At 37.0% G+C, this 24,539-nt stretch overlaps 1 protein-coding gene across 2 annotated transcripts in view; it reads right to left on the bottom strand.

The window, feature by feature from the left end:
• The window catches only part of LIMA1 (LIM domain and actin binding 1), a 71,470-nt gene extending 48,058 nt beyond the window's left edge, over window positions 1–23,412 (bottom strand). For both annotated transcript variants that reach the window (XM_006177709.3, XM_006177708.3), the window contains exon 1: window positions 23,275–23,412. The gene's annotated coding sequence lies outside the window, so the exon portion shown is untranslated. The remainder of the gene's footprint in view (window positions 1–23,274) is intronic.
• Between the last annotated feature and the right edge of the window lie 1,127 nt (window positions 23,413–24,539).

Raw genomic sequence — 24,539 nt, forward strand, 5'->3', positions numbered from 1 at the left:
CCTGGGCTGCCATTTCACATTAAAAGTCCTGTGATGCAAAGTAAGTGATAAGCAACCCGAAAAGATCCCATTACTTTTCCATTTGGAGTACTTGTTCTTCCCACTAAAGCCTTGTCCGAAAACAATGTAGTTTTGTTGTTTTTGTTTATTTAAATCCCTATGTTGGAAGGCAACATAGAGCCCTCTATGGTAAGGTGTTAGAGACACATGTAGCTAAACGGCAGTCTTGGCCCCATCACTTAGAGCTGGGTGTCCTTGCCTAAAACTTAGACTTCTCATCCATAACAATAGTACTTACTTCATAGTACCTTTATGAGGAATAAATAAGGTCTATCTGCTTTTCAGTTTGTAACTGACAGACCCAAAAAAACATTGTCAGTCCTTTCATTAACAAGAGAAAGATACAGCTGTTTATTCAGCTAAACTTAATTATGTAAAAACAATAAAGACCCCTTAAGCCAAGTCTAGGAAATACCAACCAACACTTTAAGACATTATTTGGTGGAGAAATGCAAATCAAAACTACAATGAGGTATCACCTCACACCAGTCAGAATGGCCACCATTAAAAAGTTCACAAACGATAAACACTGGAGAGGGTGTGGAGAAAAGGAAACCCTCCTATACCATTGGTGAGACTAGTTTGGTACAGCCATTATGGAAAACAGTATGAAGATTCCTCAAAAAACTAAAAATAGACTTACTGTATGATCTAGCAATTCCTGGGCATACATCTGGAGGGCACACCAATTCAAAAAGATACATGCACCCCAATGTTCACAGCAGCACTGTATACAATAGCAAAGACATAGAAGCAAACTAAATGTCCATTGACAGATGACTGGATAAAGAACTGGTGGTATGTTTAAATAATGGAATACTACTCAGCCATAAAAGAATAAAATAATGCCATTTGCAGCAACATGGATGGACCTGGAGATTGTCGTTCTAAGTGAAGTAAGCAAGAAAGAGAAAGAAAAATACCATATCATATCACTCATATGTGGAATCTAAAAAAATAAAAAAGAAGACACTAATGAACTTATCAACAAAAGAGAAACAGACTCACAGACATAGTAAACAAACTTATGGTTACTGGGGGGAAAGGGGTGGGAAGGGATAAATTGGGAATTTGAGATTTACAAATATTAACTACTACATATAAAATAAACAAGTTTATACTGTACAGCACAGAGAACTATATTCAATATCTTATAGCAACCTATAAAGAATGTGAATATATGTATGTATATGTATGACTGAAACATTATGCTATACACCAGAAGTTGACACATTGTAAACTGACTATACTTCAATTTAAAAACAAATTTATTTTTTAAAAAAGACATTATTTGGTACAATTATGCTTCTAATGTAAGTACAGGTATAAATGTCAGTTCTACAGAGATCAATTCCAAGATCAAAAAACAAAAAAACAAAAACCAGAAGACTTGTTCTCATATTTGTTCATTAAAGAAGGAAAAGAATTAATTATCTGAGGGACTAAGTGTGATGTTTTCTTTTTAAAAAAGGAGTTTAATTCCCAAGTCTAATTCCATGGTGTTGATTACTCTTGGCCAGAAAGCCAAAGAAAGTCAGAACATCTATCTCGGTATAAGGCGACAATAAGCACACTTTATACTCAAGGAATGAATTGGCTCACACCCTGACTGCATCTTTATAGAAGCATACTATTATTTATTTGGGGGGGTAGTAATTATTTTATTTGTTGTATTATTATTATTTTTTTAATGGAGGTACTGGGGATTGAACCCAGGACCTCATACATGCCAGGCACACACTCTACCACTAAGGTATGCCCTCCCCACCATGTTATTTCTTAATAATATGATAAACACTCTAAGAAACTGATAAAGGTGAGAATTGATACATGATTTTTGATAGACTCTGGTACCAGACTACTGGGTAAATACTTCCTATAAGGTGTAGAGAGAAGGCCCTGCCCAAAGAGTGTACATAGTCTATTGGGCTTGCCAGTGTACACAAATAATTACAGCACAAGGCAATGCATGGTCAAGGAGTGCAGGATCTGATTTTCTGGCATGGTGGGAGGGAAGGGAAGAGACACTGGATTGACTTGGGACTCAAAGAACCAGCACAAGTGAGGGCAGAAGGAGGAAAGCACATCTCAGATAGAGGGAACAGCATTTCACTGCTAGGGAACTGAAACAGCAAAAGGTACTTCAACAGAGTTAGATTCTAGCTGCAAGAGAAGTTGAAGATAAAACGGAAAGAGAATGAGGCCAGATTGGGAAGAGCCCTGAAAATCATGCTAAGGAGTTTGAGCCATATTCCAATAGTGGAAAGAACTCACCTGTGGGAAAGCAGAGATGCGGTGTAGTCTTTTTTGTTGCTGTTATTAACAGAGGTACTGGGGATTGAACCCAGGACATAGTGCATGCTAAGCATGTGCTCTAACACTGAATTATAGCCCCTTACCCCCTGAGGTGTAGTCTTAACATGCCACTTCCTAGCACATGTGTGACCCTTATGGCAAATTTAGAAAAGAAAAAATTTCCCTGAGCCTCAATATCCACATCTGTAAGAAAAGAACTTTATGGTGGATTACTCAGTCTCAATGGTGGAACACTGAGAGTTTCTGAAAAACCAAGTACCATAATGAGAGCCATGTTTTAAAAGCTGATTCTACAGCAGTGTATCACTTGATCAGAGGGGAAAAAATTGAAGTCTAAATCACTAGTCAAGAAGATTTGAAAACTGTCTAAGTGAAAGGTAGTCAAGGTTTAAATTAGAATAGGTGGGAATGGAAAAGCGGGAAGAAAGAATTCAGAGTTCTTAGAATAAAATGGACTTAGGGTGAGAGAAGGAATCAAAGCTGGCATCATCAAACTTGAATGATCAGGAGGCTATTGATGACATTAACAGAGAGTAAATAGGGGAAGAAGAGGGGAAATGATGAGTTTTGCTTTACATATGTTGAGATATACACATCAGCATGAAAAGTCCTACTGACACACAATGGGAAGCCAAAAGGTTAAAAATCAGTCTCTTAGAAGGAAATGAACATTTTAAAACATCTTCTCTTGCAAAGCATACATCTCACTTAATCCTCACAACTACTTTTTTTTAAATTTGGTTACAAATTTTATTTCTTTTAACAGAGAAGTCCCAAGATTAACAAAAGATAAAGTACACTTTTTTTTTACAAATAATTTTAAAATCAAGTTGCATAACTTACAAAGCTGCAAATATGGTGATGCAAAAGAAGCTGAAGTCAATTATTACTTTAGAAAAAGATTATCAATTATTTCTTTTTAATTTTATTTTTGGTAAACAAAGTTTTTCTAGAAAGAGCAACTCATTGAGAGATAAAACCATTTTAAAATTTATGTATATGTACTGCTCATTGTTTCTAGGAACAGTTCAGAGCTTTAGCTTTTTAAACTTACATAGTTATCAAAGGAATAAAACCAAAGTCAACCACAAAATAAGAATCAACAGATTGCAGTAACCCAATCATAAAGGACAATCAAATGTGCTTACACATATTCAAGCAATCAATCATCATCTAAGTTATAAATAATAAGTAGTTCATTTGTGTACTTTTATTTAGATTCCATATGTAAGTGATATTATATGACATTTTCTCTTTCTGGCTTACTTCATTTAGAATAACGATCTTTAGGTCCACCTATGTTGCTGCAAATGGCATGATTTCATTCTTTTTTATGGCTGAGTAGTATTCCATTGTATAAATAAACCACATCTTCTTATGCAGTCATCTGTTGATGGACATTTGGGTTGTTTCCATGTTTTGGCTATTGTATGTAGTGCTGCCATGAACACTGAGGTACATGTGTCTTTTTACATTATATTTTTCTCTGGATATATGCCCAGGAGTGGGATTGCTAGATCATATGGTAAGTCTATTTTTAGTTTTTTAGGGAACCTCCATACTGCCCTCCACAGACCTCACAACTACTTTAAAAGATTGGTTTTATTACCTTATAGTTATGATGAAGAAACTGAGATTCAGAGATATTATAACTTTACAATGATCATGTAGCTAAGTAGCAGAGTTGGGATTCAAATCCATATTATGTTTGATTCCAAAGTCAGTTTTCTTTCCATGACAAGTATGAGTAATGATTAAAACCACTTTTAGCCAAGAGACAAAGTTGGGCAGCAAAATCCCTGAACCCACCTAGCTGCAAATCTACACAAATTATCTTTTAATAAAAGTGTAGCAGCAAGTATCTTCCCAGAATGGTTAGCATCAGAGATGATAATAGTTCTTTGAGAGAAACTTAGTTACCTTGTGCCTGCTTGAAATACTCTCCACTGTGAATATCTCAGCTTTCAGGGGCTCGCATTAAATGTGTGATGTCTCTCCCATTTACCTGCTCTCTCTGAAATGAGAGGCCCATTCTCAGACTTTAAGACAGTTTTCTTAATCTTAGAAATCTTGTAAAGAGTGAAAAGGGCATGTACAACACCCAGAAAGGCCCTTCCAGGACGTATTCAGTCTGGGCCACAATATCCTTGAATGTTTTTTCCAAAGGCCAGGTAGACTTAAAGATCCAATCCATTACCTTGTAATATACAAATAACAGCAGCTATCGGGCACTTACTAACTCTAATCCTTACAACAACCCTGGAGATGGAATATTTCCATTTTAAAAAATGTGGTTTATTGAGGTGGAATAATTTGCCTAAGGTCACATAGCTAACATATGGTCCAGGCTGAATCCAGTGTTCAGACTCTAAAACCCAAGTTTCAATTGTGAAGGAAGAATTGCTGGATTGGTCGACAGCTTTGTGCAAGAGTTAAAGGGAATGGATATAACAAAAATAACTAAGATTTTTAGCCTCAGAGACTGACAGGACAGTGGTATAGCAAATAACAATGGGTTACACAGAAAGGGGAACTACTTGCTAAGAGAAAGATGCCTTCAGTTTTAGATACATACGGCAGAGTTTTACACCAAGAGAGAAGCTTAGAAATCAAGTAACGAAATCTCCCCTTTTAAAGTAAGGGAATTAAGCCATGTAAACATCCAATAATTTTCCCAAACTTACCAGCTAGTCAGAATGAGAGCCAGAGTTATTTCCAGTCCAAAGTTCTTTTATCACACCAGGTAGGCTAAGGTAAAACAGCTAAACCCCTATGGGTGAGATAAAGCCTGGATATGAAGATTTCTGGAATAAAGGTCCTTGAACGTATAAGGGCTGGGCAATGACTCACTGGGAAAATTTGGCCCCAGGTGTTCACTTCCTCAAGATACTGCTTAGGGTGAGGCCTGTAGCTACTCAGGAAACCTACTCTAATAAATTCATTCACAGCCTTACCTATCCAAGCAAACTGTCTCCCAAAAACTAGGCTGGGACAAAAGCAAATGCGCTGCCACTAATAAAATCCTGCTCTTATAAATCCACTCTCAGTCATACCGTTCTTGCTTTTTATTTATTTATTTTTTTCCGGCTCCTGAGATGGTTGCTTGTGCAAGAGGCATAGTTGCCTAAACAAAGCCTCAAAGTAAAGAACAAAGTACAAACTCACTTGTTAAGAGAAAATGTTGTCTTTTAGAAATAAATTGTAGACTTAGTTGAAAGGAAAAAAAACTTAAGCTAAAACACTTCGAGGTGCAAAGGGAAATTTTAAACAAAAGTAACATGAAATGTGTTGCCACGATTTTTTTAGAATATAAACTCCATTTATTTCTAAGGGTATATTTTTGTACAAAATTTTTTAAAGTGTGTGAATTTAGTCACTATTTTTTCTCCTTTATAATTCATAAATATTTGGAGGCAGATGCTTTAATCCTATTCCTCCCTAAACTTTTACTCACTAATTTTAGCATTCATGGAGGGATCCTGCCTTCAGCAATTCCTGTGGTGTTCTAATTGTGATTTTCTATTGCTCTCATTCCTTCTACATTTATTATTCTTCTATAAGGAAGAATTATTCTTTCTCCCTCATTTACTTATTCAATCATTTGATTATATTAGTATAGATTCACAGATATTTATTTTATTCTCTGGATTATGATAATTCCTGGATTATTTTATTCCCTGGGTTATTTTATTTTGTTGCTGAAATTGTTCTATCTTTGGCCAGTTGGAGCTCTTTCAGTTTGGCTCCCATGTCCTTTCAACATGCCACCAATTTTTTTTTTTTAAGCACTTCTTCACTTTCTAGCTCTATGAGATATTCCAGATTCATATTGTATTTGCTCTGTCCCAGCCCTGAAGTCAACCACTTCTCCAAGGAGCCCTGGTTCCTTTTATTGGAGAAACCAAGACCCAGGCACTAGGTATACTCACTGCTATTGAAATGTCACTGCTTCTAGGCTCATTTAGGGGACAGAACCAAGAAATACATGTATGTATATTAACATATATATATATATTTCTATATCTACCTATGTGTATATTTATATTTATATACAGATTTCTAAATAGATACATATTTTATACTATAAATTCATAGTGATACTTTTGCCTCCAATCTAACATCACAAGATTAATTCTAGTATTCTCTTTTACTAATTTGCAACTTCTTTCTCTGATGGTGAGATGTCTAATTCCACAAAATTTTGACATGAAAAGAGATTTAGAATTTCCAAAGTTACCCCATTGCCAGTTTCTACTCCCTTGATACACCATATATTTTTTCATTCTACTTGGAATGCTGTCCCTTCCTCAATCTACTCACCTTTCAAGACTCCAGTGAAAAGACTACCTCCTCAAAGAGCCCTTTCCTGAAGTGCCCCAGCCTTATTGCCAATCAGCACAGGTCAATTCCTCTGTCTTTAATAATCTGATAAATCATACTGGATAGAAGGATCCCTGAGATGAGAGGACAGATTTACTTTGCCTCTTGCCCTCCTAATATCTAGTATATCGCTTTTTAAACAGAAGAAACTGTATAAACATGCCTTGAATAGAATTGCATGAAGGTTTAAATTTTATCTAAAACATTATCAGTACAAAAAATGAATGTTTATTATGTAGTCCTAAGACTAGGTGTTGAGAAAGTAAAAACCATTTTGCGGAACTGTGAATTAGTCAGTAATTTCAGCTTCTTCAATCTCTGAGATAAACTCACATGATATGAAAAAGTAGAACCACTAAATAACTTCAAGTGCTATACATAAAAGACTCACTATTATTCAGCAATATGATGACAGACAAGTCTGTAGCATGTTAGAATCATCATTGCTACTCTTCTTGGAAGAGCTTTGCCAAGTCTCTGCAGGTTTTGAACACATATCCTACCTAGACAATAGGGAAATTGTAACAATGACCGAATTCTCAGGGGTCAACAGGGATGTAGATATTTGCATCAGGACAGAGTCACTTAAATAATATTTTGCTTCTTCTTTTTTTTTAATCTCTTCTTAAGGATATTTTGTTCTTTAAAACCCTAAGATCCAGGGCAAGAGTAATAAAAAAAAGAAGTTATATTAACTAAGAAGCAATTTCATTTCTGGAGACTGCTCACCAAAGAATCTGAAGAACTGACCAGGCACTTACAAACATTCACTCTTAGCAATTCACATTTTACCATTCCAGAGATGAAAGAAGACGAAAAGAAAGTACCCTCAGATACAATCTTCCCACCTACCTAGCCTACGTCAGAAGAAAAATAAGTGTCACAATAGTCCATCTGAACTCCTGATCTTTCTTCCCCAGAACCTAACTTTGCCTCCATATCTCACTTTGCCCTAAAAACAAGCTCACATTTTTGAGGTGTATGTGTGTGCACCTGAAGTTTATATGTATGGATTAAAGAAATAATCCTTTTTCTCTTAAGCCCTTTCCCCTCTCAAATCACCACCTTACCTTGTTCCTATCTATACAACCAAACCTTAGTTTCCAGGTCCTCATTGTTTCTTTCCACTTCTTCATCTTCCAAAAATCTCTCAGCCCACTTGGGTCTGGCTTCCACTCCCACTATTCTACTGAAATCATTCTCCTGAAGATCTCTTACGATCAAATCCAAGGACCATGTCTCAATTTTATCATTCTCTGTTGCCATTTGAGTTGCTTAGTCCCTCATTTTTGAAATTGTATTTTCCCTTGTTTTTTCTTAAATGAAACTCTCCTGCTTCCTTTCCCACCTTTTAAACCATTCATAAATTTCCCCTGGAATCCTCCCTCCCTCCACTCATCCCTGGCTCCTAGGCATTACTCAAGGGTCAGAATCTCTCCTCTCTCTGGGTAAGCTCACCTATGCTCAAGTCATCAAAGGTCACTTAGACCAAATGATTCCCAAAGCTGTATCATAAACTCTAAACTTCATTACAGTCCTAGAATTTCCATTGCATGATAGATATAGCTTCATATGGCACATAGATATACAACATAATACAGCCCAAGTCATATGTATCATCCTGTCACCTTTACTCTTCAAATTAAATTTATTTAACCAGAAATAATTTTTCTCCAAAGATGAGCTGGCATATGAATTTTCACTTATATCAAATAAAATAATACAGCATGAAAGACAGGATGATAGTAACAAAATATGTACAAGGTTTGAAGTCAAAAAGAGGACTTTCAGGTTCTCACTGTGCATCTTTTGAATTGTCAAAGAAGGAAGCCAACAGGCATGGGCTTTAATCTTTAATCTTCCACTAATTAGCAGCATCATCTGCTGAACAAGTCATCTCTTGGGGCCTCAATTTCCTTTTGTGCAAAATAGCCTAGAGTTTTTCTAACTGCAGGTCACAATTAGTGAGTTGTGAAATCAATTTTAGTGAATCAGAACCAGTACGTTTGTGTTAATGAAAAAATGTAATGATACAGAAAATGTTAGAGTGCATCATATATAGTGTAGGTAAATATTCTTTTTTTTTAGGTAAATATTCTTTTATAAAGCTTTTGTTTTCGTTTGTGTGTGTATAAACTGGGTAAGAATGTAAAATTTTTCTTACTGTGGCATGAGGTTAAAAAAATTATAGCTTGCCAAGTGTTGGCAAGGATGTAGAGAAACTGAAACCCTCATACATTGTTGATGGGAATGTAAAATGGTGCAGTTGCTTTGGAAGAGAGGTGGCAGTTCCTCAAAAGGTTTTGAACACATAATTATCATATGACCAGCAATTCTACTCCTAGGTATGCATGTGTATGCATATGTATCTCCAAGAGAAATGAAAACACATGTCCACATATAATCTTGTACATTATTCACAACAGCATAACCAAAAGTGGAAACATCCCAAATGTTCATCAACTGATGAACATATAAACAAAATGTGGTTTATCCTATAAAGGTGTATTATTCAGCTATGAAGAGGAATGACATACTGATACATGCAACAACATGGGTGAATCTTGAAAAAATTATACTAAGTGAAAGAAAGTAGTCACAATAGGTTATATACTGTATGATTCCACTACATGAGATGTCTAGAATAGGCAAGCCTATAGAAACAGAAAGTAGATTAGTGGTTGTCTAGCACTTAAGGGTGGGGGAGAAGGGACTGGCTGCTAATGGGTATGGGTTTTTTTGGGGAGGTAATGAAAACTGATTGTGGTAATGGCTGCACAATTCTGTTAATATACCACAAACCACTGAACTGCAGTTAAAATAGGTAAATTGTAAGGTATATGAATTATATTTCAATAAAACTGTTACTTAAAAAATTATAGTCAGGGGATGGGTATAGCTCAAATGGTAGAGCACATGCTTAGCATACACAAGGTCCTAGGTTCAATCCCCAGTACCTCCTCTAAAAATAAATAAATAAGTAAACCTAACCACCTCCTCCCCCAAACCCCAAATAAATAAATAATTTAAAAAATTATAGTTTGAAAGTCACTAGACTAAACAATAGATGATCACTGAGGTCCCTGAGAATTCTCAGTATGCCCCCCCTAAAACAGGGCTCACTTCACCCATCCTCACACAATGGTTATTTGGAGGCAAGGCAGATCATGAAAACACATTTGACTCTAACCAGATGCAGGTGACCTCTCTGTACTACTCTTTTCTTCTGTGTAAAGTGAGGATGATAACCTACCCTACGGGGTTATTCTAAAAATAAAAGGAGATAATAAATGCATACTGTACCCGGCACGTTGCTTGAGGTCAGAGCCAGATCTTGTCAGTCTTTGTAGGCCTCTGTGTCTAAGACGTATTAAATAAACGTTGTTCTATGGGAAAGGATAAACTGGGAGGTGGGGATTTGCAGATATGAACTATACATAAAACAGATAAACAATAAGGTCCAACTGTATAGTATAGGGAACTATACTCAATACCCTTACATGGTGTATAATGAAAAAGAGTATGAAAAGGAATGTATATATATGTATACATGCTGTACACCAGAAATTAACGCAACATTGTAAATCGATTTTAATTCAGTAAAAGAAAAAAATCATTAAAAGCAATCTTCTAATTCCAAACCTCCCCCTGCCCTCCAAAAAAACCCCATTATTCTAAAGGTTTAGTTAACAGGACATATATTTGGGCTTAGCTTAGTTTACATATCATACTGTCTTCACAAGGCCAATGTCATAAGGCTCTGATAAAAAATAATTTATAAATAAACTTTTGCTTCAGTTGTTTGACTTTATTTAGTGCAAAAATTACTCTCTTTATAATGTTGTATAATGGAGTTAAAAAGAAATGAGTGGTTTCTTTAAAACATTGAAATTCGAATTTCATAATTATTAGAAAAACTACCCATCTATTCTTAAATGTTTGTTGTAGGCATTTTGAGCAATTACTTTTTAAAATTTCTACTCAGAAGTCAAATTATACATTAATCACTTTTTTAATGTAAATGCAACTAAACTACAAAAAAGATTAAGTCCATATATAAATGCTGGACCTTCCTAAGGCCCTTGAGAAATTAAACTTTGTTTAATTTAGTCAGTGGTTTTCAAAAGCAGCTCCTGCAGCCAAGGTAGAACCCATCAGCGTCCCTCCCATCTCCCCATACCACCACCTTCCTTCACCCTCTTCCTTCCTCCTTCCTCTCCTCTGTGGTCTCAATCATCACTCCAAGCTGCCATTATATTCACTGTCTAGCTTCCTTGGTCAGAGTAAATTGGTCAAGGTATGCACCTGCTCATCATAAACAATTAGGAGGAAATTTACAATATACAAAATACAAGTCTCTGCCATCTCTTGTCCACCCCTTCCCCCAAGCTGATCCTACTTCCCAAAGGTAACCTCTGTCATAGTTTAGAGTAAGGACTTTCCGATGTTGTCTATACATAATAACAGCAAACAATATTATGCTGCAGTCACTGTTCTAAGCACTCTACACATGACCTCATCTTATCTTCACAACTACTTATGAGGAAGATAGTATGATGATGCCTATTTTAGAAATGAGAAAACTGAGGCACAGAGAAGTTAACACATGCCACACAAGAACACACTTTTTAAAAAAATTACAACAGTTTTTACGTTAATGTGCTGTTCAGCAATTATTTATTTCCTCTTGGACATCTTCCCACATTAGGACGTAGAGATGCACGTCAGCCTTTCAGCAGCACACACTATTTCACTCTGCAATAGTCTATAGCTTATTTATGAGGCCCCCATCAATGAACTTTCAGGTTGTTTTAGGTTCTTCATTATTAAGAACAAGACTACAATGAACATGCTTCTACTACTGCCTACTTGGAGGTGTGCATCTACAGTATAAACTCCTAAGAAACAGCATTTCCAGTTCAAAAGACCTATGTATTAAAAATTTTAATAGACATTTTCAAATGTTCCTCAAAAAAGTTGCATCAATTTATATATTTTTGCATCAATTCATATTTGAGCTATTAGCTATATGAGAAATTCTATTCTCCATATCCTTACCAATATTGGGCATTATTAATCATTTTCATTTTTTCCAATCTGCTAGCTATGTAGAAAATAGTACGTTATTATTCTAACTTTTATTCTTTTAATTATAAGGAGGTTGAACGTATTTTTAAATGTATATTGGCCACTTAATGCATTTACTTTTTGAAAATACATGTATTTTTTTAAATATCATTTATAAATTGTTTATTATCTCTACAACTTAATTACTTTTTAAATCTGTACAAAGACCTTCTGAATATCATATGTAACTCCTTGCACAATTCAAATTGCCTCTCACAGCAGCTGTCTTTCCTGGTATCTGATTCCTATTCAGATCTCATTAATATTCTTACCAAATAGACATGTTGCTTGACTATACAGATGAGATGCTCGTTTCCATAGAGTTCTCTTTTGTAGGGCACCCACCTCTTGACTGCTCAACAATACTCCCACCAGAGCACAACCCTGTGAGAAGTCTGACTGACATTAAGTGACAATCTAGGCATTAAGATCACTGTTTGGGGTTGTGCTTCAGCTGCTACCCTCAACTAGCCCGTCTAAGGCTTCTTGTGTGTGTGGAGGGGAGGGGACAGAGGAGGGGGCAAGGACTGGGGGAAGAGTGCTCTGAATATCAGGATCATCTTTGGAATCTGAATCTCTCATGTGAAGTCCAAACACATCTAATTTTTCTGAAATGGGTCCCCTATGATTCCACTGTAAGTTTAGTTTTGGCTTGATCCCAGGGTCATTAGGCCAGAGCAGGGAGGCAGACATAGACCCTAATCATCCACTATCAGATGGACTGTGTCACAATTAGATAAAAGTTTGGGCCACCTTAGCATAAGTCTGGGGATTGGTTATTGAGCACTGGTCATTTACAAAGTGATTCATTTCATTTGATCTTATTCACTTAATCCTTATGATACCATGAAGCAAACACTATTCTCATCTTCCAGCAGAAGAAAGAGGCTCAGAAAGGTTAAATAACTTGCTCAAGGTAACACAGCTAGTAAGTGGCAGAGTCATGATTTGAAATAGTCTGACAGACCTTAATGTCCATGCTGTAATGACTTACTGCAAACCACATCTTCCCTGTATCAGGGGGTGGTCTGGGCCAGTCTTATCCTTCTAAGTGTTCCAAAACTAGAAATGGTAAGGGGTGGGCTACATGTCCCAGCCTGTTGTACCTCTAAGCCAACCCTACCCCAGTTCCTTTCAGCTCAGGTCTACATCTTCAATCTACCGCTTATCTATACAATAATATTAGGAAAATCACTCTAAATTTTAGTCTTATCACCTCTAAAATGTTCTTTTAGCTCAGTGCTAAAATAAGTGCTTAATAAATGATAGTGGTGGTGGTAATAAACATAGCTAACATTTATTGAACCTTTACCATGTGCTAGATATTGTTTTAATTGTTTTGCAAATGTAAACTTATTAATTCTCATAGTAACACACTCAGAACATTACTGTCCCACTTTACAGATAAAGAAACTGGTTAAATAAATGTTAGCTCTAATTCATTTTTAGGGAGGTTGGGATGGAAACAAAATTACCTCAAGCACAGAGGAAAAACCAGAAATGCAGTTCTAATGCACACTGTACTTCACAGTCAACTTATTTTTGTTAAATCAGGAATTTAGAAAAGAGCAACTCTAATGCCATCTCTGAGAAACTGGTAGTGACTACGAGAACACTGCAGCAGCTCAAAACCCTGACATCATTTCTCTACACCAAAAAGTCTAAATCTCTTTCAAATTATACCTTGAAAGGGCCAAATTTTAGGTTTTCTCAACACCTCTGTAAAAACTCTAAGTTGAAGATGATATAACCATCACCTTCCTACACAGCTTCTATTACTTTATTCATTCATTTGAATATCTTATCTTCTTGTACTTTTGAAACCCAAATTAGCTTTTTACATAATTGTGGTAATCTTCACATAGCTTATTTAGACAGGTACAAGAGTAATCTCCAATTACTGTCTTTAAAAACTTGACTTTGGTCTAAATTTTTAGGCGGTGAAGAAGCACCCAAGAATCTTTCTTTCTTTCTTTCTGTTTTTTGTTTTTTTTTTTCTTTAAATTAAGGAACTCTCAGATCTAATCCAACTTTAATTCTACCTCTTCTCTCAAATCAGATTTGTTATTTATTCACTAGGTTCTTCTTCCCTTTTCCCCCAGCTGATAATTAATTCATCATAAGGGCAAACAGTCCAATGCAGTGAGGTTTTTTCCAGTATTTTTCCACACATAGCAAAGAAAATCTCTAACAGTAAGTAAAACAACAAAATAACTCCCCCATAGATAATGATGTGAAAAGTGAAAAGTAGAGAAAAGCATAGTTACTTGGGGAAAAAATGTAGAAATTTAGTTGACTGAGGCCATGACACAAAGCATACATTTACTCTGAACAGCCTATTTTTCCTTTAACCTTTGTATCATTCCATACTTCAACATCAGATACATCAAATATAAGTTCCTGGTGCAGTGTAGGGGCTTAATGAGTATCTGTTATATGAATGAAAAGCAGTATTATGCTAGTTCTCACTTGCCACACATCTTGACAAATGCCCACCACCTACATAATTGAGTATCTGCCTAGAAACTACATGCTCACAGGTCTTGCCAATTACATGCTTAATTAAGACAAAATGGCTAATTAAAGAGTTTCCTTTACAATGTCAAAGCAGAAGACACATATACACTTATTTTAAGGAGGCTGCTTCTGTTAAAGATATAACCTCCTTGTACCAGGTCTTTGTCCTTAATAATTAATCAAGTTTTCTCCAAATACAGGGCTTCTTAGTTTCACTCCTGGCCATTTCCAGGAAGGGCCTGGCTTCCATTCTTCTTATCTGAAATTTTAGATGATGTATTTTTTTCAGGACTTGCTCAATCTGAAAAGCCAGCTCAGATCAATTTAACCAATCCCTTCAAGCAAGAGAATTAAAACGGGTTTACTGAAAAGTGACTCTTCTCTAGACAAGTTCTCTAATCTTTCCTTTCTGTGAAAATCTGAGAAGCTAACCCAGAACAATGCTTTCAATCAAGGACAAGCATAGCCAAGGCTGGTCACACAAACAATTACCAAATCACACAGCCACAGAAGTGATAAAATTTTGCTACTTACCTGAGCCAGTGCTATGCATCTTATTTCTTAAGGACTGCTTACAAACACTATTGTTAATGATTTAATTACACTTTAATGTTTACCTCCTAAAAATTACATCAAATTATCATGCTGTTTTTAAAAAGCCATTGAGAAACATTATTATTGAGTAGTGGTCTTTTAGTTGCCATGGGAAAGTCAATCAGATTTCTTTGGGTGGGTCTTGGTTACTTCATCTCAAAAAGAAACAATAATTCACAAGGGATTGTTATAACAATTAAATGAGAGAATAAGAGTAAAAGTACTTTGAAAAGTATAAACTGCTATAAACACTATTATAATTTTGAATAAAATTTCAAGCCAGTTTCAAGGAAAAAAATGGAATTAAAAAATTAGTCTACTCAATGAAGAGAAATAGAAAAAAATTAGAACTGATTAGTTACATTGTCTGGTTCAGCTAGATATTAAGAAAGCCCTTGTTGAACACTGTTGCTAAAAATCTAATCAATACACTGTGCTATTTCAGTGCATGCAGTAAGTATAATGAAAATAATTTCATCTTTCCTTGAAGATTCTAGGTAGCTTTCTAATTTTTCTCCTAGAGAAGGAAAGCAGAAGAAAAATTCCAACTGTTTGAGGATTCTAGTCAGTGGGTTCTAGTTTTGCTATGCTTGCTTTTAAAAATGTAATGAAAACTAATGGACTAGTATTGGCCAGGAGTAATAACCATGAAAGTAGATGCTGACAGTGGTAGTAAAATAGTGGCCTGGATCCTGGGAACACCTTGGAAAACCTGCACTCAGATGGAACTGAATCCTGCCTATCACAGTTTCCAAACCTTTGTCCTGCTACCTTCAGAAATCCTTAGAGACTGCTACCTGATTTGAACCCTGATGGAAGTACCTCAGCTGCTATCCATTAAACAAACAGGCAAACAAAAAAACCTAAACTTTGGATTGCAAACCAAAACAAGACTTGTTAAAATGACAAGTCTATCTTCAAGGCTTGTTCATTCATTCAACAAATATTTAACTGAGCACCTACCATGTGTCAAACAGTGCTCTATTTGCTATGGATATAACATTAAAAGTGACAGACAACGTTTCTGCTCTCATGAAGCTTCCATTCCACTGGGGAAGTTGGACAATTAAACACTGTGATTAGTGCAGTGAAGGAAATACAAAGAAAGTAACTGGAGTGGTGGCAGGAAAGGAGGCAGATACTTTAGATAGCAGTAAGGGAGGGCCTCTTTGAGTGAATGACATTTGAACTGAAACCTGAATGATGGGAAGAAGAAAGGCAGCCAGCCAGGTGAAGGAAAGAGATCAGGGAGTTTTCCAGGCAAAGGAAATAGCAAGTGCAAAGACCCTGAGGCAGAAATAATATGGCTAGAGACGGAGTGAGAAGTATGAAATGATGACAGAGATGAGTGGCAGACAGTTTAAATAAGAATTTATAAGCAATGGTAAAAGATTTTAATTTTATTCTAAGTGTGATATGAAGTCAAATACTGTTATATGATAGTGTTTGCAATGAGTATGTAATTGCTTATTATATGTATAATGACTACAAATGAAAAGGAAAAGCAAGGTTCTCACACTTAGAAGGTTTATAATTTTTAAGGAAATAATAATTCATAAATAGTGACAGCATTAAGGTAAAAAATGAAGTAAAAATAAAGTGCTAAGCGGAGGCTGGGGAGGGAGACACTGATTCAAACAGAAGAAACTAGAAAAGGTTTTATTATTTTCTTAAGTAGCACTTTATTTGAGCTCTTACGGAAAAAGAATTTAAGCAGGAGTCGGGGGAGCGGTGGGGAGGAATCTGAGGCTGTGGGAACTGCATGAGCAAAGGCACAGAGGCAGGAAAGGCCAGGGTGGGTCCAGGAAACCGTGAATCATTGTATGGCTGCAGTGCCAGGTGGGTGGGTACTGATGTGGGAGATAAGCCTGGAAAAATAGGCTGTCAGGGTGTGGGAGTTGGGGTCTTGAATGGCATGCAGAGAAATTTAGACTTAATTTACTTGGGCTTTGGATCCCCCTTAAGTGTGTAAAAGAATCTCTTTAGGTACTTGTTAAGACTGCAGATTCTCATGCCCTCTCTCTCCAGATACATTGATTTGTAAGTCCAGGTAGGACAGAAGAATCGACTTTTTAAACCAACATCCCTAGTGATTCTAAAATAGATAACCAGGAAACCACACTTTGAAAATCAGTGTTCTTTTTTTCGTTTGTTTTTAAAGACAATTCTGGACTGAAAGGGAAAAACAAAAGTCCACTCTAAGGACTGCTCAAGGACTCTAGCAAAAAAGGGGGATTTGAATTAGAAGACTGACAAAAGAGCCATTATCACTGTTGGGGTAAAATCAACCAAACTTGGTGATTAAGTGTGGGAGAAGAAAGGGCAACTTTCAAGCTTTGTCCTCAGGGAAACTAGGTGGCTGCAGGTACCTGGTGCAGAGGGACTATCCACGTGGTCTACCAGGTGCTGGAAATATGGATCTGGAGCTCCAAAGACAAGCAAAGGCACTAAACATACTGGCGAGGTACTCCAAAGTAGATTCAAGACAAATTGAAGAATATAAAAAGTAAAACCATAAAAATTAGAAGGAAATCAAAGTGAATACTTAACTCATCTCTGGATGGCAAAAGACTTCTAAACATAAAAGCAACAAACGAAACCCCAAGGAAAAAGATCTATAGATGAGTAATAATATACTGTATTCAAAATTAAAAGGCAAATAACCGAACATTTGACCACAGAACAAAGAATCAATATTCTTAAAATGAAGAGTTTATACAAATCACAAAGAAAAAAAAACACTAAGAATAGTTTCTGTACGGAATAGTGGAAGTTACTAAATAACTTGGCTTGGCAGCTTAAAATGTCTTGTCATAAAATGAGACTTGCTTTACATGCACTAGAGACGATGGGGCTTTGCGGCATAGATCACAGAGGCTCTTTTGTAGTACTTTACCAGGTTTCCAAGTGTCAATCTACAGGAGTGCCTCAAAATACCAATCTTTGCAACTTTTATTTTCCAGAGGGCACAAACATATTAAATTGCCTCCAAGCTCCGTTAAGCTTTGCTACTCCCAGGGAAACTGCCTTTACTGCATCCAGTCTTTCCTTAGACTCCATATATCTAAAATGGGTGAAGGGTTAGGGATGGGATAGAAAATGATTCCACAATGTCTAGTGAGCAGTGGCTCATAAGTCATCCTTTCAGCGTACAGGTTTAATGGACTTTGGGATCAAAAGCTGAACCCTCTCATTTTACAGATGAGGCTCAGAGAGGTTGAGTGACTTGCCCAAGATCACCTAAGTGCTTGGTTCCCAGCATCAAGTTGAGAACCCTGACTCTCAAACCAGCACCCTTTTCATTTTGCAGTGCTGCTCCATCCATCGCAAGCCCTGGATTCTCAAAACAATGGACATTTAAAACACCGCAATTTCAACTTTATACACTTTCCACTTTATCACTCTACTCATTCAGTTTGGCCTAATAAAAACCTGTACCCCTTCCCCCAAAGCCTGAAATAAATGAAAGAACTCCAAACAAACAAACAAGAAAAACCCATAATTAAAATGTTAAGACCCAAATAAAAATAGGAAGAGATTAACCAAAAGAAAATTCACAGAAATGAAAATGAAGATATGAAAAATGTTCACTCTCACTAGTAATTAAAGAAATATAAATTAAATCACTTTTGCATATCAAATTAGTAAAGATAAAAAATAAGATTCAGCATTACAAAGAATGCACTAGATGGGCACTCACAATCATTGCAGATGAGAATATTAATCTAGTCTTTACAAGAAAGCAATTTGACAGCAGTATTTTTTAATTTTCATGCCCTTTGACCCAGTAATGATACTTCTGAGAATCCAACCTAAGGATAAAATAAGCAATTTGTACAAATATGCATACAAGGATTTATGCATAAATTTTTTCTTTTTCACTTATTAATAATGTTGTAAAAATCAAAACACTCAAGTGCAGTTAAAATTTTACCAGGGTATTAACCATCCATTAAAATTGTTTTCAAGTAATTCTGACGCTGTGGAAAATCATGATGTAAAGTGGAAAAACAGATTCAAAACTCTATCTACTATAATAATATGAACCCAATTAAACCCAATTACCTGTGTGTTTATGTGAGTGTGTTTGTGTGTATCAAAGAGAGAAAAAAAAGACTGAAAGAAATACACCAAATAGCACTTCTCTCTGGAACAGATTATGGAATATTTTGTCTTCTTCATAATTTATTTTTTCTCAGGTGTTCTATAATTAGTATATATAATTCTTATTTTCTAAATGGGTATGTTATGTTTGTACATGTGAAAATAAAACAAGAATTACATACACAACATGAAAAAAGATTAATTTGTAAATCACTCACATGGAGATTAGTTGAAATCACGGAGGGGACAGATGGTGTTGTCAGAGTAGGAGTGCAAGGAGAACAGGATGCTGGGCACGGTCATGGTGAACACACACATTTAAGGGACAAAAAGACTATGAGTTAGTGAAGGAGCATGGAAGGAAGTGTTTAGATGAGAAGATGGAGAACCAGGTAGGGTCACATTAAGAAAGTCACATAAGCATTCATGAGGTCCTGGGTTCAATTCCCAGTATGTCCATTAAAAAAAAAAAAAAAAAGGCTAAATGGAGGCACAATAGAAGAAAGCCACATGAAGGGAAGAATCAGAAAAGTTGTCCCCTTGGTCAAATGTTGCCCAGTGATGAGGAGGAGGACAGTGACAGGGCCATTAGAGGGAAATCATTGGGTTTCCCAATGTATGCATGGATAGATTGGTTTCCTTTCATGCTGGAGGTGGAAGCCAAATCTGAGCAAAAGTTACCTGTTCATAAAAATCGACCCGAGGAAAAGAAATCCTGGGCTTAAATTATTTGCTTAAATTTCAGTTTGTAGGAAAAAAAAAGATTGTGGAAATTTAAGATCAACTAAAAGTATATCAGGATTACTAATCTATGGGTAATGAAACAAAAATTGGCAATACTTTGGTATGAAAGAAAAAACATGTTTGAGGGATTGTAAAGTACAGTATATAGCATAATAAGGGAAAAAAATAGCTCCATGCTTGTTATCAGAAGTACAAAAAAGTTGTCTTGATTTTTTCCTAACAATAAAAGTTCTTACTTTCAGAGTAATACTGAGAAATTCTTTACAAAAAAATAAAGGGAATGTAAAATTTCATAGTTATCATGTTAACTTCTTATAACTAGACATGTAAAGTCTCTAGAAACATTTTCAAATATAAAGAAATCACTGACATGTTAAAAAAGAGATTTCTTGTTGGGTCAAGCCTCTTCCTTTTTATGAAAAGAGGTCTGCTTTAGCACAATAGCTTGACTGAGCCTCAAGGACTTTGGATCCAGCCCACAGAATAAACATATCAGTATGGGCCTACCAAGAGTACCATTTACCATGGAATCTCAATTCCACAACCATTAAGTAGAACTACTCAATTTACAACCACTCATTTGTTACTAAAGAATCTTGAGAATCTGTGTTAAGTAATTTAACATAACCTGGAGATTACTGTACACAAACCAAAATAAAGTACTGTAACTTCCCATCAAAAAACATACAGTGAAAGACTATAGCAAATTTTTTTAAAGTCTTTTCTTATGAAAATTCCTGACTTAGAAACCAACTCACACATTTTCCTAACTGCAGAAAGAGTACAATTCTAATCCCAATGCAAGTCACCTATTTCTGAGTGTATGGAATTAAGAATGCCTGAAAACTAGTTTTGCCATCAACATAATGACAAATTCTCCCAATTTGTAGTGAGGTTGTCTTTTATGGCAACGAGGTTTAAAGATCTCCCAGACTCTAAACATTCTTTTGTGTCTGTGTTGTGTATATATCTTTGATGAAACTTTCTGGTACAGAGATTCTAAATTAATTGTTGAAAAATACCAGAGGAAATCCAGGCAAGGTATCTGAAACCTTAATAGGAACAATAATTAAAATTGTACTTGAAAACATTATAAGTAAACAACAAACTTATTGTACCTACACAAAATACATGCAAATACCTACTGCCTTTCCAAAAACTCCTGGTGGGACCACTTTCCTAGAGTGTAAACAGAAAGAAAGGAGGTAAGCAATTTCAAGAAATGTGTTCATCAAGTACTATGGCTCAAACTGCCAAATGAAACAACCATCATCTGTATTATTAACTCAAAGTCTCTATTTTAAAAATGAAAAACATAACCATATAGAAGGGACTATATCATGTGCATCCTCTGATATTACAACACTGGCACACAGTAGGCAGTTAATAAACAGCTGCAGTTTTATGAAGAGCACTCAAGACTTCAGATCATTAAAACTCTGCAAAGAATCTTCAAACATTTCTGACCCATTCCTCCTCCACCCATTTACCCACCGTATTCCCTGCTCAAGAAAGACAGAAAGAAAGAGAAAGACATTTCGAGGGCACCTTAGCAAGAAAAAGTGTCCTTTGCCATCAAGATGTGCTGTTAATAGAATTGTTTTCATTTTTGAAGCTTTCTCTTCTTATTGTTATTTGAATTATTAGAAGGTTAAAATTTGGCCCACCTTTAACCAGAACTTGAAACAAAACTTGAATGTATCAAGTCAAACAAAGTTATACAATGGAACAATTTTTACAAAATGGTACTGCTTTGCTAATGTTGCCAATACACTATTCTCTTCCCAGAGGCTCTAGAGTTCAGGGACTACATGCTAACAATAACGACACTTCCAGGCCCAGTACAGAACTGTGAAAATAGCTCCACCAATTATTTACTGACCTGCTCAGAAATAATGACAAGTCCTAATTCCATTATCTAAAAGCCATAATGTTGGCAGAACACAAAGTAAAGAATATGAGTGATACAAATACATGGACTAAAGAGAATCACTCACTATTGCTCAAAGGTTTTTGTTTTGTTATTATTTTGTTTTGTTTTTAAGGAAAAGTAGAAGAGGGAATTTTTTTTTTTTCAAAGCCGTATTGTCTATGGTCCTACAGCACTCTGGGCTGATCTCTAGACAGCACTGACCTCACTAACACTCTAAGTTGTATCTATTGACCTTCCTAACCCATTTGATTTTAAGCTCATCTTTTAGAGTAAGAACATTTAAAATTTTGAATCCACAGGACTGACAATACAAGGGGCACTCAATAAATGTTTTGTCCAAAAAATGAAATGAGTTCTTAAAATGATTACCTGATACCATGTATGTGTTGTTCTATCAATGCAAAGAAAGGAAATAAATAAGCACACATACCTTTTAGAAGGTCTACCTAAAACATAATCATCCTTCATTTCAGGATATAACTCCACAGGAATTTAGGAAATGCTTGTTCAGGGTCATCTTCTTTTGTGTCTACTTCAGACCTCAGAAGAATGTGTTATCACATGGTTCATAAAATATTTACCATTTGTGGACAGTATTAGTAGTATGCAGATGAAAATTAATCCATTTAATCACTTAAATGAAGAGCAAAAGAAAGAATACCTAACGCAAAAGAAGACCTCTACCCTTTTAAAGGGTCATTGTCTTAAAAGCTGATGACTCAGTATCTCTGACTAACTTGAAAAATCAAGCCATTAGAACCATCTGGATTAGGCAGACTTCTGAAAGCTAGAATTAAGTGAAAGACAATAGTAGTTCAAATATCTCTCACCAGGATTGTAAGCCCCAGTAAGGACGTAAGGAACAGTGCCAGATAGTTCACTCCTAGCACCTACAACTTCAAGCTTAGTAGGTGTAGCCAGGGGTGTACAATTACCTTATAATAACCCTACGCACTAACAGGTGGTAGCGATATATACACGATAGCGATTCCAGGGTGACACATCTAGCTGCAAGGACTGCTATAGTCTCAACATACCTCAAAAGGGTGTATCTTTAAGAGTTCCGTTGGCAGAATGGAAGGGGAGAAAAATCAAAGAGGGAAAGAATGGCTGAAAATAAAGAATGGAAAAGACCAGTTGAATTATCAGAATATTTCCCTGAGAGACTATTCTGAATGTTCATGAACTGCCACCTTCCTCCACACCAAAAAAAGTATATAGTTAGAAAAGAGTGCTCCTGGTGGAAAAGGACGGAGTCCTAGCAGCTCCCGCCCTCAGGGAGCAAAGGCTCCGCTCTACATAATTACTCCCAACCCCAGCGCAGTACCCAGAAGTGAGAAAAGGGCAGAGGATCAGCAGCTCCTCCACCCGCTTTCTGGAGGGGGAAGGGTTCACGGTCCCGGTGTTTCCCTCACCCCAGAAGTCGCAGGAGAAAGAGGGTGTGGAGGGTCTCTGCGTACTCTCCAGCTGTGGAGGATGTGGAGAAAGAAGACCCTTACCTGACTAAAAGCGGTCTTTTCTCTGCGTTGCTACCAGCCCTGCCACGGGTCCCTTGCGCTCTGCTTCGCGCACCTGTCGCGACCTACCAGCAGCACCTACAGCTCCTTGCGGCCCCGCCCCGGTCCGGCTCAGAGCCCCGCCCCGCACCCCGCACCCCGCCCACAGCCACGGGGGCGCGCACGCCCGCTCGCCTCCCGTGCGGCCTCGGGGCGAACGTGCGCGCCGCCGGCTGCGTGCCCTGCCCATCGCGGCGGCTCGCGTTGCTCCGCCGCGCGCGGTGTTGGCGTTGTGAGGGGCGTGGCAGCTTTTTCCAGGGGCGGTGTCTGACTCTGTACTTTGTTCTCTGAGGAAGCCAGTCTCCTTCACCGCCTAGAGTTTGTGCTCCTGTACTTTGGTTTCAACCTTCTAACTCAGGAGAGACTAGGACGTTTCTCCTAAGTTCAAGTGTAGGCCTGTCCCCAGCCAGGTTCCTGGTGCTTTCTGGGTAAGTTCTGTGCAGGGAGGGTCTTCTAGAGGAGGCCGTGTGGTGTAGTGGAAAGAGCTGGAAATCTTTCCTCTTTCGACCGCTTGGCGTGCAAGTCGCTTTACCTCACTAGAGCTGAGTTTCTTCGTGTCAAGATGAAAGGGTTGGACAAGGACATGTCTCCGAGTTTTCCATTAGTCTAGCCATTGTTATTCCTGCACTTAGGAACTGTGCTCTAAAGGTTTAGAGTTCGTCAAGAGGCCTAGCACCTGGCCATCCTGCCCACAAATTTTACCTCAGATACGGGCAGCTGCCTGAGTGCCCTTTCATAGTGTCCTTTCCTTTACCTGCACCCCAAGTGTGGTAAGGTTTCAGACTACAAGTTTTCTGAAGCTTTCCCGAATTTATGTAGCTTGATAAGTACTATAAGGGGCTCGTGGTAGTAAATGCTTGTATTTACACTTCCTAAACCAGTTAAGGAAAATTTCTAATAAATTTCCAGCAGCAGATGATAGATGGACCAATCAGTTGTTCCCTTATTCCTTCCAATACCCAGCCCAGACTGATCCTGAATAGGTATCAAGCATCAAGACTCATGTTTCCATGCTGCCTGGGAGTTTCGGTAGACTCCTAGCAAATATATAAGATGGTACTCCAGAAAATGCATTCCGTTGCATTTGGAATTCCCTTAATATGTGCCCTCGCGCCCCCCCCCCCTTTTTTTTTAACCGAGCCAGTAAAGGCCCTTGTTCTCCACTAAGAAGACTAGGAAGCCTAACTTGGGTCAGAATTCTGAACCTA

The sequence above is a fragment of the Camelus ferus genome, chromosome 12, assembly GCF_009834535.1.
Source record: "Camelus ferus isolate YT-003-E chromosome 12, BCGSAC_Cfer_1.0, whole genome shotgun sequence".
Lineage (NCBI taxonomy): Eukaryota > Metazoa > Chordata > Mammalia > Artiodactyla > Camelidae > Camelus > Camelus ferus.